Source organism: Colobus angolensis, unplaced genomic scaffold (genome assembly GCF_000951035.1).
Source record: "Colobus angolensis palliatus isolate OR3802 unplaced genomic scaffold, Cang.pa_1.0 Scaffold118, whole genome shotgun sequence".
Taxonomy (NCBI): Eukaryota; Metazoa; Chordata; class Mammalia; order Primates; family Cercopithecidae; genus Colobus; species Colobus angolensis.
In genome coordinates, this window is record NW_012112919.1 from 3,815,094 (window position 1) to 3,827,634 (window position 12,541).

Here is a 12,541-nt window from a genome sequence, read left to right on the forward strand (position 1 = left end):
ATGAGGATGTCAAATAGTGAAGCTTTTGCTGAAAATAGTTGGATAGTTACTCAAAAAGTTAAAGATGGGGTTACAATGGGACTCAGATATTCCACACCTTGGTACATACTCCAAAATTGAAAACACGTGTTCAAACAAAAACTCTTATAAGAATGTTTATAGCATCGTTATTCATAAAAGACTAAAAGTACAAACAACCCGAATGGCCAGCAACAGATGAACAGACAAATAAAATGACGTCTATCCATACAGTGAACTGTTATTCAATCAAACACAGGCATGAAGCACTGGTACATGATGTAGATAACCTGAAAAAGATCATAATAAATAAAAGAAGAGAGACAACACAAGGATCTGTATCGTGTGATTCCATTAATTTGAAATATTCAGAATAGGTAAATTCATAGTATCAGAAAGAACAGTGACTGCCACTGTCTGGAGATTGAGAGCTAGGTAAAGTGTGGGCGTTTCTTTTGCTGTGACAAAATTTTCTGAAATTGAGATAGTAAACTAATGAATATACTAAAAAACAATTTTACACTTTAGTGGGGTGAATTGTAGCATATATGTCTTATTTTTCTGTAAAAATTAATGAAATAGCATCTCCTTTAAATTTCACTGTATTTCTAGCAGTCAGGTCATGTAGAAGAAAGGCCATAGGCTTCATAGCTGTAAGAATGGTAATAAACCAAAGCTTCATTCTGTGGGAGCTCTATGCCTTAGGGCAATTACTTAATCATTTTGATCTTGGATTTTCTCACCTGTAAAATGGTGATAGTTACACTTACCTTAAAATGTTTTGGTGAGAATTAAAAGAGGTAGTGCAGGTAAAGAGCCAAGCCAAGTTAGCTGCACAGTAAGCATAATTTTATTTTCTGTATTCATATTGTTGCTTCTTTTTCTCCTTCCGCTTATGTTTAACGCAATTTAATTGCATCCTGTTCCTTCAGATGTTGCTTACATAGGAATCGTGTAATAAACTCATTTTTCTTTCTTTCTTTTTTTTTTTTTTTCTTGCTCTGTCGCCCAGGTTGGAGTGCAGTGGCAGGATCTCGGCTCACTGCAAGCTCCGCCTCCCGGATTCACGCCATTCTCCTGCCTCAGCCTCCGGAGTAGCTGGGACTACAGGTGCCCGCCACCACGCCCGGCTAATTTTTTGTGTTTTTAGTAGAGATGGGGTTTCACTGTGTTAACCAGGATGTTCTTGATCTCCTGACCTCATGATCCGCCCGCCTCGGTCTCCCAAAGTGCTGGGATTACAGGCATGAGCCACCGTGCCGGCCCATTTTTCTTTTTTTTACTGCCTGTAATTGTTTTTTTGCTCTCCTTTATCCTTATTTCAATTTCCTTATGAGAAAACAGACAACCATATTTGCTCAGTGTTCTTGCCCCTCTGTGGTGCTGTGGCTTTCTGACCTCATTTAAAAGGAAACGTGCAAAAGTCATTTGGAAAAAGGAAACTGAGAACTTCCTAAGGTTTCTGGTTATACAATATTTAGGGTCTAGATTGGACTTTTGTTACGAATAAATCTCTCTTTGGAAAGAGTGGCCAACAGTAAAATTAAGATGTTAAGTTCATAATTTGCATGCCATTAGTATTCTCATAAAGAATATCAAATTCTGCCTCATTTCCAGAAAATTTCAAATTTGAACAGTAGAAAAATAAAGCATGTGGGTAGGGGAAAGCTTTCAATCAGAAAATTTTAAATGTGGGGGGAAATAGTACAAACATATTTTTTCAATGTTAAATAATATTTGTACCAAAAATAATGCTTCATCAAATCGAATTTTTAAATATCTTGTATACAAAATAAGTAGAAGAGGACAACCCTGGGTTATAAGTAGATAGATCCCCATCTCCCAGTTCGGATAATCCTCTCATCAGTGACCTCCACAGGACTTTCATAAAATAACTTTTGAAAACCGTTTTCTAACGTAACCTCTTCTTTTAAAGATGAAGAAGGGGAAATCTAAGAAGATTCAGTTAATTATTTAAAGCTCCCGAATATTGTCAGAACTGAAAATATAACTTACATTTCTGAATATCCAGTAATGTATATTATTTGTACTAAACAATGTTGATTGTTGAATGAGAAAAATTAAAAAAAGAAACAACTACCTACTTGGAGTCACCCTATGATTTAAATCTCATATTTTTGTTCAAATCTGTAAGTATCTCAAGGTCAGAGACAGTCAAATATACACAGGGTGCATTAGTATCATTCTAGTGTCTCCACATATTTCCAAGTAGTCATTTGGACCATTTGACAAGAATGAATAGAAAATATGCTTAAACAGTTTGTCTGTAATTCATGATAAGATGTGCTAATTACTATTAAGCACCAAGAAAAATTAGAATCTTCACAGTAAGGTCTTCTAGTAATGTATAATTAACTCTTTGTGGATTTCAAAATAACTGTATTTAAGATTACTTGAGGTTTATCTTCTTTACTTTTGAATCTAATCTGTACTGAACTCATAGGTGACAATTATATATACATATGCACACACACATTTTGTAGTATGTGTAAAGTATGTAGAGATTATATATTCACAATATGTAAACAGATATATATGTGTGTGTGTGTATGTGTGTGTATATATATATATATGTGTGTAGTGCAACCTTACACAATTTTTAGGGAGTTTTGGTCATTTTGTATATATGTGCAAAATTTTACTTTACGGAAAAACAACTACAGATCTCTAATTAAATATTTGAAATTTAATTTCAGTGTGCATAAAATTTGGATTAAAAAAAACCTATGGAACTTAATTTTGGGTCCCACAGAGGTCATATGAGAAAACCTTTCAGCTACACATGTCGCTGGAAAAGATTATTCTAAAATTGAGTCAGTGCACTCTTCTGCCTTCGTTCAGCCAGTCTTCTAAATAAAGCTGAGTCTCTTGTTTGTAATGTGAGATTTAGGAGGGTCTCAAGAATGACAAACTAAGAATAATTACTCATTTCCCAGACTTCAACTAGAGAAGAAAAACTATCTTGCATATGTGAACAAATCCTGTAAGGTATCCTCTGTGCTAAAGAGTACCTCACTAACTTCTCCACAAGTATGAAAACAGCTTGTATCTTCTCTCCAAATTAGGACATGAAGGAGAGATAGATTATCAAACATAGAAAGGAAATAATGCTTCAGAGTTTCTTTTTTCAAGGGAAACAGGATTTGGTCTCAAGAAGGAGGTAAATAAAACTATAGAGTGGAGGACAGATTAATGAAAACACACTACTTTATTTGGAAACACAAATGAGAGAATCTACTCACCCATGAGACTGGCAGACTCTGAATGTTTATTTCAGAAGGAGCTCTAACACTATGTAGCTCTAAAATGGTGGTTGGAAACATTACAAGACATGGTTCTATGCTTCTGAAATATGGAAAGAAACTATACAGGTAAGTCTTCGACTCTTATAGAACATTCAATCTATGAAAACACTGTATATTCAACAATACCAGATTCATCATTAGTGACTCAAAATACAACATTCATTTACATTTATCTTTCTTCACACCTAATTTCTTCCCTCAGAAATTAATTTTCTTTTTTTCTATGCTCTGAAAACTCTGATTTTGCATTCAATAAAAGGAATATTTTCCCCTAAATGAATCATGTCTAACCTGCTGTCTAGAATCTCACATTTTTAGGTTGAAAATGATATTATAATGACACATAATGACAGAACTCATAGAAGCAGAGAATGACTCAGGTAACCTATAACATTTTGTGCTATTTCTAAATACATGATGGATGTTTTCCTAATATTAAACTGAAATTTGCCTTTCTTTGGAACAATGTTTCTCATTCTGCTATATGAGGCTTCAATGAGAAATTTAAATACCTCTTCCACATATAGCATCTACACCTCCTACAACTTCGTGTTCCTTTTACCAAGATAACTACCCCAATTTCTTTACCTTTCCTTTAATATTGTGTAATTTAAGACACTTCTTTAGAACCCTGTAAGAAATCTATTAATAAAATAGATTTTATTTTCACTACCCTGTAAGAAATCTATTAATAAAAGCTTTTCTGAAATTTAACAACAAGAACTCAATTCAGTATCAGGGATGCTGTCTATAGTTAAAGAAAGACCAAATATATATAACTAATCTCTTCTAATATAACTCAGTATTCCAGTGGTTTCTCAAACTAAAAATCTAATTATTCATTGTTTAAAATATCTATATTACTGATATAGCTCTGATATTGCACAAGAACACCTCATTAAACAAAAATGAATTTTTAAAACTCATCATTCCTCAAACTCTATTTAGTGGAAGAGATTTCATCTCTTCAGATAAAACTGCAGAAAAAAATTAGGCAGTTTATGACTTCTCTTCTCTTAGTAAGTAATAAAAAGCCCTAGAGTCTCAATTTACAAATAAGAATGTTCCAACTCATGTAGTAATCAAAACTTGAAGATTGACAAATCATTCTCCCCTCTCAGCTTCAGCCTCCTTTAGACCAGAACCTCTAGGGAAAAGGAATGTTAGCAGGGTTGCCTCCCTCCCACCCCCAAGCCTCACAAATAACAGATATATCATCTGGGTTTATCTAAGCCACTGGATGTACCTCATCAAAGAGTATGTGGTCATGCAGTGTCAGAGTGTGCTTGGTGGTAGCAGTATCTTCATAGTCTCTGATATTCTGAGATAAAGTGATAAAGTGATGTTTTTATTTACTAAATATTCAAATTTAACGCTTGACCAAAAGAAATCATCATTAAAAATTAAAGATGGCATGTGTTTCCTTCAGTGCCTTCCATTATTTCAATGGTGAAGAACTTGAGCTTAAATATATGCAGTGATATGCCCAATATTACGATATTACGTAGCTGTTAAATAGTTTGATTTCTTTAGCAGTAAAGCAAAGACCTGGCTATTTCTCTATTTCTCTAGCAACAGCCAAGTCAACAAGATAAAGCCGTCTCTTATTAAAACACAATTTTGGTTACAAATAAAAGTGTTGATATTAACTGAATAAAATTTAAATTTGATCAAATTTAGGAACACTCGATGGGGCTCTAGGCCATTTGTTTCATTTACCAATTATGTGTCACATGCAGTGTGGAGCTGACACAGTTGGGCCCAGTGAAGGGCACTGGCATTGCGCTCTGAGTGCAACACGGAATCATTGGAAGCTTTTATTGAAGAATAACACAGAAAAATGCTCAAATTACAAGTGCAGTACTCAACAAAATATCCAAAATTAACACATTTCACCAGAACCTGGAAAGAAATCAAAGGTTCCAGCACCCTAGTGCCAACCTTTCACTTACTACTTGCCCAATCCCCAGTGTCAGCAGATCTTTCTGTATGGCCTTATCCACATGAGCAACTTTCCTTTGACGCCTATTTTGCTAAAAGTTCTTGTCAAAATTTTATGCTAATATTTAATAAGTATTTTTGTGGCATCATCTGAGATGTATATTTTTTTACTTCTATATTTTATGAGGTTAGTAAAGTATATTAATGTATTTTCAAATTTAAACTAAATTGGCATTCCAGGAATAAACCTGATTTCATTGTTACACATTCTCATTTTATATATTATTTAGAATCATGCTTTAGTGTTTTTTACTTCTCTCCTCAATAGTAATGCTGGATTACAATTTTATTTCTTTAATATTATTGTTAAATTTTGATATCCAATTATGTTAGCCTCATAATATATAAAAAGTGGCATTATTTCTACCTGGAATATTTGAGAGGAATAGCTAAGGAAGCCATATAGATCTGACATTTTCTTTTAGAAAAAAATAAGTTTGAATTCCATTTATTTAATAAATATAGATATTTTCAGATATATTTCCTCTTGTTTTCTTTTTGTAAGATAGGTATTTCTAAAAATGTTTTTATTTTCTTTATGGTATTAGGGTTTTTCTTGTATATCCTCCCCTACTCCTTTTTAAACTAGTTTTACTTCATTTTGTCTCTTTTACTAGTTATTTTTTAAAATCAATTTTCACTTTATTCAGGTGCATACACACACACCATCAGTATATAGATCTGTCTATCTATCATCTATCATCTATCTATAATATATTCATATGTATATTCTTTTGTTCTTTTGTTGTGCTATTATTACCAACTTTCTACTTTCTTTGGATTGAATTTGTTGTTCTTTTCGTAGCATCATGAAATGGGTAATTGTAATTCTTTCTGACCCCATCTTTGTGGCAATACATTTTTCCACAAAATGGAATTAGTTTGTAATTCCTTTTTCTCACCCATGGATTTTAGAAGTATCTGTACGAATTTTCAATTTTGTGTGATATTCTATGTAACTATTTATCTTAAATTTCTAACTACCTAAATTCCTCTGTGTTCCAAGAACAGACAGTATAACATCAGTACATTGGAAGTCACTGAGTTGTGCTTAAAATTCAGACAATTTTTCCATGGTTGATTGGCATGTACCTTAAATGAAGTCTAGTGATGGATGTTGGGTCCTGTCCATTTTTGTTGTTGTATCAATTACTGAGATTATTAATATTTTCCACTCTGATTGTCTGTCTTTAGTTCTTCCCACTATTCTTTATATGTTTAGAATCAATGTCATTACAAATTTAGAACTTTAAAAACTCTTCTTCATGAGTTAAATCTTTTTTTTTCTTTTTTTTTTTTTGAGATAGCATCTTGCTCTGTCACCCAGGCTGGAATGCAGTGGCACAATCACAGTTCACTGCATCCTCGATCTCAAGCAGGCTCCCAGGCTCAAACAACCCTCCTGCCTCAGTGCCCCCAGTAGCTGAAATTACAAGCATATAATTTCAGTCACCATGCCCAGCTAATTTTTGTGTTTTTGATAGAGATGAGGTTTTGCCATGTTGCCCAGGCTGTTCTACAATTCCTGGACTCAAGTGATTTTCCTGCCTCTGCCTCCCAAAGTGCTGGGATTATAGGCATGAGCCACCATGCCTGGCCCCCTAAACCTTCTATAAATATGAAATATTCCTTTTTATTCCTAGCAATATTTTGCCATAAAACTCTAATTTTTCTGATACTATTATAACTACTCTAGCTTTTTTTTGGTCATAATTTTTCAATCTTTTTTTCTGTCAATTATTTAGAGCAAATCTTATATTTTGATTGGACCATTAGGTATATTTACATTTAATTAAATTATTACTAATAAAAATGAATTTAAGTCTACTAGATTACTTTTCACTTTTTAACATTTCTCATACATATTTTAATAGTCTTTTCTCATACTTCTAATAGAGACATACCTGAGACAGGGTAATTTCTAAAGGAAAGAGGTTTAATGGACTCACAGTTCCACATGGCTGGGGAGGATTCACAATCATGATTGAAGGCAAAAAAGGAGCAAAGTCACATCTTGCATGGTGGCAGAGAAGCAAGAAAAAATGAGAACCAAGCAAAAGGAGAAATCGCTTATAAAATCATAAGATTTCATGAGACTTATTCACCACCATGAGAACAGTATGTGGGAAACCACCCCCATGACTTAATTATCTCCCACTGGTTTTCTCTCACATGTGGGAATTATGAGAATTCCAATTCAAGATGAGATTTGGGTGGGGACACAGTCAAACCATGTCACATATACTATGTTCCATTTGCTCTCTGTTGTCATAGTTTCTATTGATGTTTTGTTATGCCATTTTTTCTTCTTTTACTTGATACATTTTTTTAATGATTAAAATTATAAATTGAATCTTCAAAATTTCAACAACTATTAGAAGTTTTGAATGTTTTGTCCTGAAGATCCTGTGAGCTCTTTAACTCTGTTTATCACCTGACCTGTGACTTACATGATGCACTAGTTATGGGCTTAAATTCTGAATATATTTTAAAATAACAAGTACTGGTATTATTGTTTTGTCATCACCATGCATTCAAATTACTCATATATTTAGTCTTTTAAGGCCTCTTATTTCTTCTATCATTAATTTTTGAGGGGGACCATTTTTTTTTTTCCTTCTGGAGAACAAAATGCACTAGTGTAAGTTTCCTATCAATATATTCTACTTTGGTCTGTAAATTCTACTTTGGTGTGTAAATGTCATTGGTTAAACTTTTTTTTTTTAAAGGCATTTTCTTTGGTTTTAAAATTCTTGGCTGGTACATTATTTTCTTTCAAGCATTTGAATATGCCACTTCATTGACTTTTGGCTTCTTTTTCTGTATCTGCCTGTCATGTTCTTTTTATTTTTCTGTCTCTGGATGCTTTTAAGATTTTCTCTTTGTTTTGCAGCTTTGCAGAAGTTTTACTATAATGTGACTAGGTGTGGTTTTCTTAGTAGTTTTTCTGCTTAAGATGTTTAATTCTTACAAATTTTAAATATACACTGAGAATATGGCCCAGTATGTAAAAATGCATGAGTCATACAAAAAACTGTACTCAAATGGTCATAGCAGCTTTACTCATAATATCCAGAAAATTTGAATGTCCATAAACTTGTGAGTAGAGAAATGTATTAAACTTGTGAATAGATAAATGTATTAAAGCATATCCATACAATGGGATATTACTTAGCAATGAAAAAGTTACAAACTAATGATACACTAGCAACATTTTTAAAGTTTTCCAAACATTGTAACAAATGAAAGAAGACTGAAATGAAAGAATGAAGGCTGTGTAAGTTCATTTAGAAACAGAATTTTTGAAAAGGCAAAACTATAGTGATAGAAAATAGACCAGAGGTTCCAAGGAGATTAAATTGGGATATAGAATATATTACAAAAAGACAGGAGTAAAATTATGAGGGTCGATGGAAATATTCTTTATCATGATTGTTGTAGTGGTTGCATACTGTATAAAATTCCCCAAATTCATTGAATTGTAAATTAATTTTAGTGTATGTAAACTGTACCCCAATAAAACAGATTAAAAAGTGCTCCCAATAAACAAATTAGATAACTCATATGAACTGTATACATATTCCCATTTTATATTACCACTTTGACACATAAGTGCATAGCCTTCAAATATTTTTTGTTAAATCAATCAATCAATATATCGACTAATAACTAAATCTTGGACTAGGTCCCATGACTATTATTTCAACTCAGTATCATATTAAAGCCTTATTTTACTTCATTTATTTTGTTTGAAGAAGTTTGGGTTAATTACGTTTACTAAATGTGCCACATATTTTTCCATCTCTGCATATGCTTACATAATTTCTTTCTAATGGAATTAGTTAATTTTCTTTCACAGTGATAAAACCACCAATTGCTTTTTTTAAAAAGACAGTCTTGCCTCAGTTTCAAGTCTATCAAATGCAACCTACTCTTTAAGGGTATGGAAAAGTTCTCACTCCTAGAAATAATAACTCCAAATTCTAAACAGAATGCATTATAACTTTTTCTTTTAAAATATCTCATAAAAGCTTTGAAGTAAAGATGGCATTTCTTATAAAGACCAGTGCAATGTCTTATAAATATGGATTTGTTCAATATTTTTCATGAATATGTTTATGTGGTCTATTCTCATGTTGATTTTTTGTTTTCTCAGAAATATGGCAATGAAAGGAATTGCTTTGACACATTGATCTTATAAAAAAGTGTTCAGTAATTCAAAGGAAGAAACCAGAAATGTTGGTTCACTTAAATTAAGGCTTATTTTATCATCTGGACACCTCAAAACTGAGATTGCTTGAGATATATGCAAGTGCTTAAAGAAATCACCAAAATAAAATGTTGCTATTAAGAAGGTTAAATGTACAGCCTGAGGAAATTTCAGAGAACTTGCCTTTCCTGTGATTATTTTTAGAAGATATTTAATCTGTATGATAACAAAACTATCACAAGAAGCCAGTTTTGATTAAAGTAAACAACACAAAATGCGGAAAGAATGAGCTTATTCTCTTCCCAGCTGATATTATGAAAATACCTGCATCTGAAAAGGAAATATCTTTTAATGCAATGGAATATGCCTTAAAAAGAATAAAAATTATGCATTAGACTCTGTCATAGGAAAAAAATGTGAAAAATAAAGAAAAACTAGCCATGGAAGAAAAAGACTTTGTAAAACAATGCCAATACTCATCGACTCCTCAAATCAATCCCATTCTTAATTTTAACAGACATGTATCATGGCATTTGTAAAACTAGGATGACACAGCATTTTGTGTCAATGACTATATAATTTTTCAACATGTTTTCAGAAATAGAAATATTAAATTTAGGAAAAATGTATTTTCTGGGTGTCAGTAAAGTGGGGACACTGTGAAACTCTGTGTTACACATTTAGATAACGAAAATATGGGGATAGCAACATATCAAGTGGAAGATTGGAAGAGTTCACAAGGAAGAATGTAGAGTCAGTCAGTGAAACATTTGTGCCATGCAGCATGCTTGCATCAAAAAATAATGCTCACAAGGCAGTTGCAATTGCTGTATCAATGACATCTCCAGTAAGCAAAAATGTTTATGGGAGTAAAACACCTAAAGTTTTCCCAACAGTAAAATATTAAATACAATGTTCACCACTTATGCAATAAACTATTATGGAATAATTACATAATGCTTATAGATCTCCTGTCTCATCATTCAAATATAGTTCAGACTTTTGGAAAATAATAACAAAAAGGTAGGATACAAGTTTATGCTTATGTCATGACTAGCATTATATAACCAGAATTTTAACACAGGTTTTATATGGGTAGTAGATTTTATTGTAAATAATATTTTTGTTTCTTATAATTGTTTCAATTTTCCAAGCCTTCTATAATATATATGGATCACTTTAAAAACTGCTATCTATTACTTTTAAAAGCTTTATTTCAAATGGACTAAGTTTTATGAAATATCTAAAAAGGCCAGGAACAGTGCCTGTAATCTCAGCACTTTGGAAGGCTGAGGTGGATGGATGGCTTAAGAACAGCCTGAACAAAAATTTTTTTTATTTTTCTCTACAAAAAATATAAAAATCAGTGTAGTGTGGTGGTGCATGCCTGTAGTCCTAGGTACTTCGGGGGCTGAGGCAAGAGGATCACTTGAGCCTGGGAGACAAAGGTTGCAGTGAGCTGTGATTGCACTACTGCACTCCAGCCTGGGTGTCAGAACAAGACTACATCTCAAAAAAAAAAAAAAAAAAAAAAGACTAATTAAAAAATAAATATCTGAAAAGGTACTTATGAAAAAATGTAATTTAATAATAAAGTCTACAAAAAGAAATTAACTAAAAGAAGGTGGGAAACTTGTACACTGAAAACTGTAAACAATGATGAAAGAAATAAAAAAAGCACACATAAATAGACATCTCATTTGAAATACTTACATTTGAAATACATTTGAAATACTTAATATTGCTAAAATGTTTATACTATCAAAAGTGATCTACAATTTCAATGCAATCCCTATCAAAATCCCAATGGCATTTTTTCCAGAAATAGAAAAATGTACTAAAATTTACATTAAATCACAAAAGACCTCAAATAGCTGAAGCAAAATTGAGAAAGAAAAACAAAACTTTCTAATTTTAAAATATATCACAAGGCTAAAATAGTATGGTACTGATATAAAGACAGACATACAGACCAGTGAAACAGAATAGAGAACCCAAAAATAAATCAACGCATATATCATCAATTGCGTTGTGGTGAGGGAGCCAAGAACACACAATGGGGAAAGGATAGTTTCTTCAAGAAATGGTGTAGGGAAAACTGGATATCCACATACAGAATAATTAAATTTGACTGTATCTTACACTATACATAAAAATCAACTTGACATGGATTAATGACTTAAATTTAAGACCTGAAATGTATGACTCCTAAAAGGAAACATAGGGAAAGAGTTTATAACATGGTGTTGAATTTTATGGGTATGATACCACAGGCCCAAACAACACAAGCAAAAATAGACAAATAGAACTACATTAAACTAAAATGTTTTTGCACAGCAAAGAAAACAATCACAGACTGAAAAAAGCAATCTATGAAATTTCAAAAAATATTTGCCTTAAAAAATAATAGATTTCTGGCCAGGCACAGTGGCTCACGCTTGTAATCCCAGCACTATGGGAGACCAAGGTGGGCGGATCATGAGGTCGGGAGCTCAAAACCAGCATGACCAACATGGTGAAACCCCATCTCTGCTAAAAATACAAAAATTAGCCAAGCATGGTGGCATGTGCCTGTAATCCCAGCTACTCAGGAGGCTGAGTCAGGAGAATTGCTTGAACCCTGGAGGCATAGATTGCAGTGAGCCGAGATTGTACCATTGCACTGCAGCCTGGGCGACAGAGTGAGATTCCATCTCAAATAATAATAATAACAATAATAGTAATAACATAATTTTACTACTTGTGATAACATAGATGAACCTAGTAGATATTATTCTTTTTTTTTTTTTTTTTTTTTTTTTGAAACAGAGTCTTGCTCTGTCGCCCAGGCTGGAGTGCAGTGGCCGGATCTCAGCTCACTGCAAGCTCCGCTTCCCGGGTTTACACCATTCTCCTGCCTCAGCCTCCCGAGTAACTGAGATGTTATTCTTTATAGACAAGCAAATGCTGAGAGATTTTGTCACCACCAGGCCTGCCTTACAAGAGC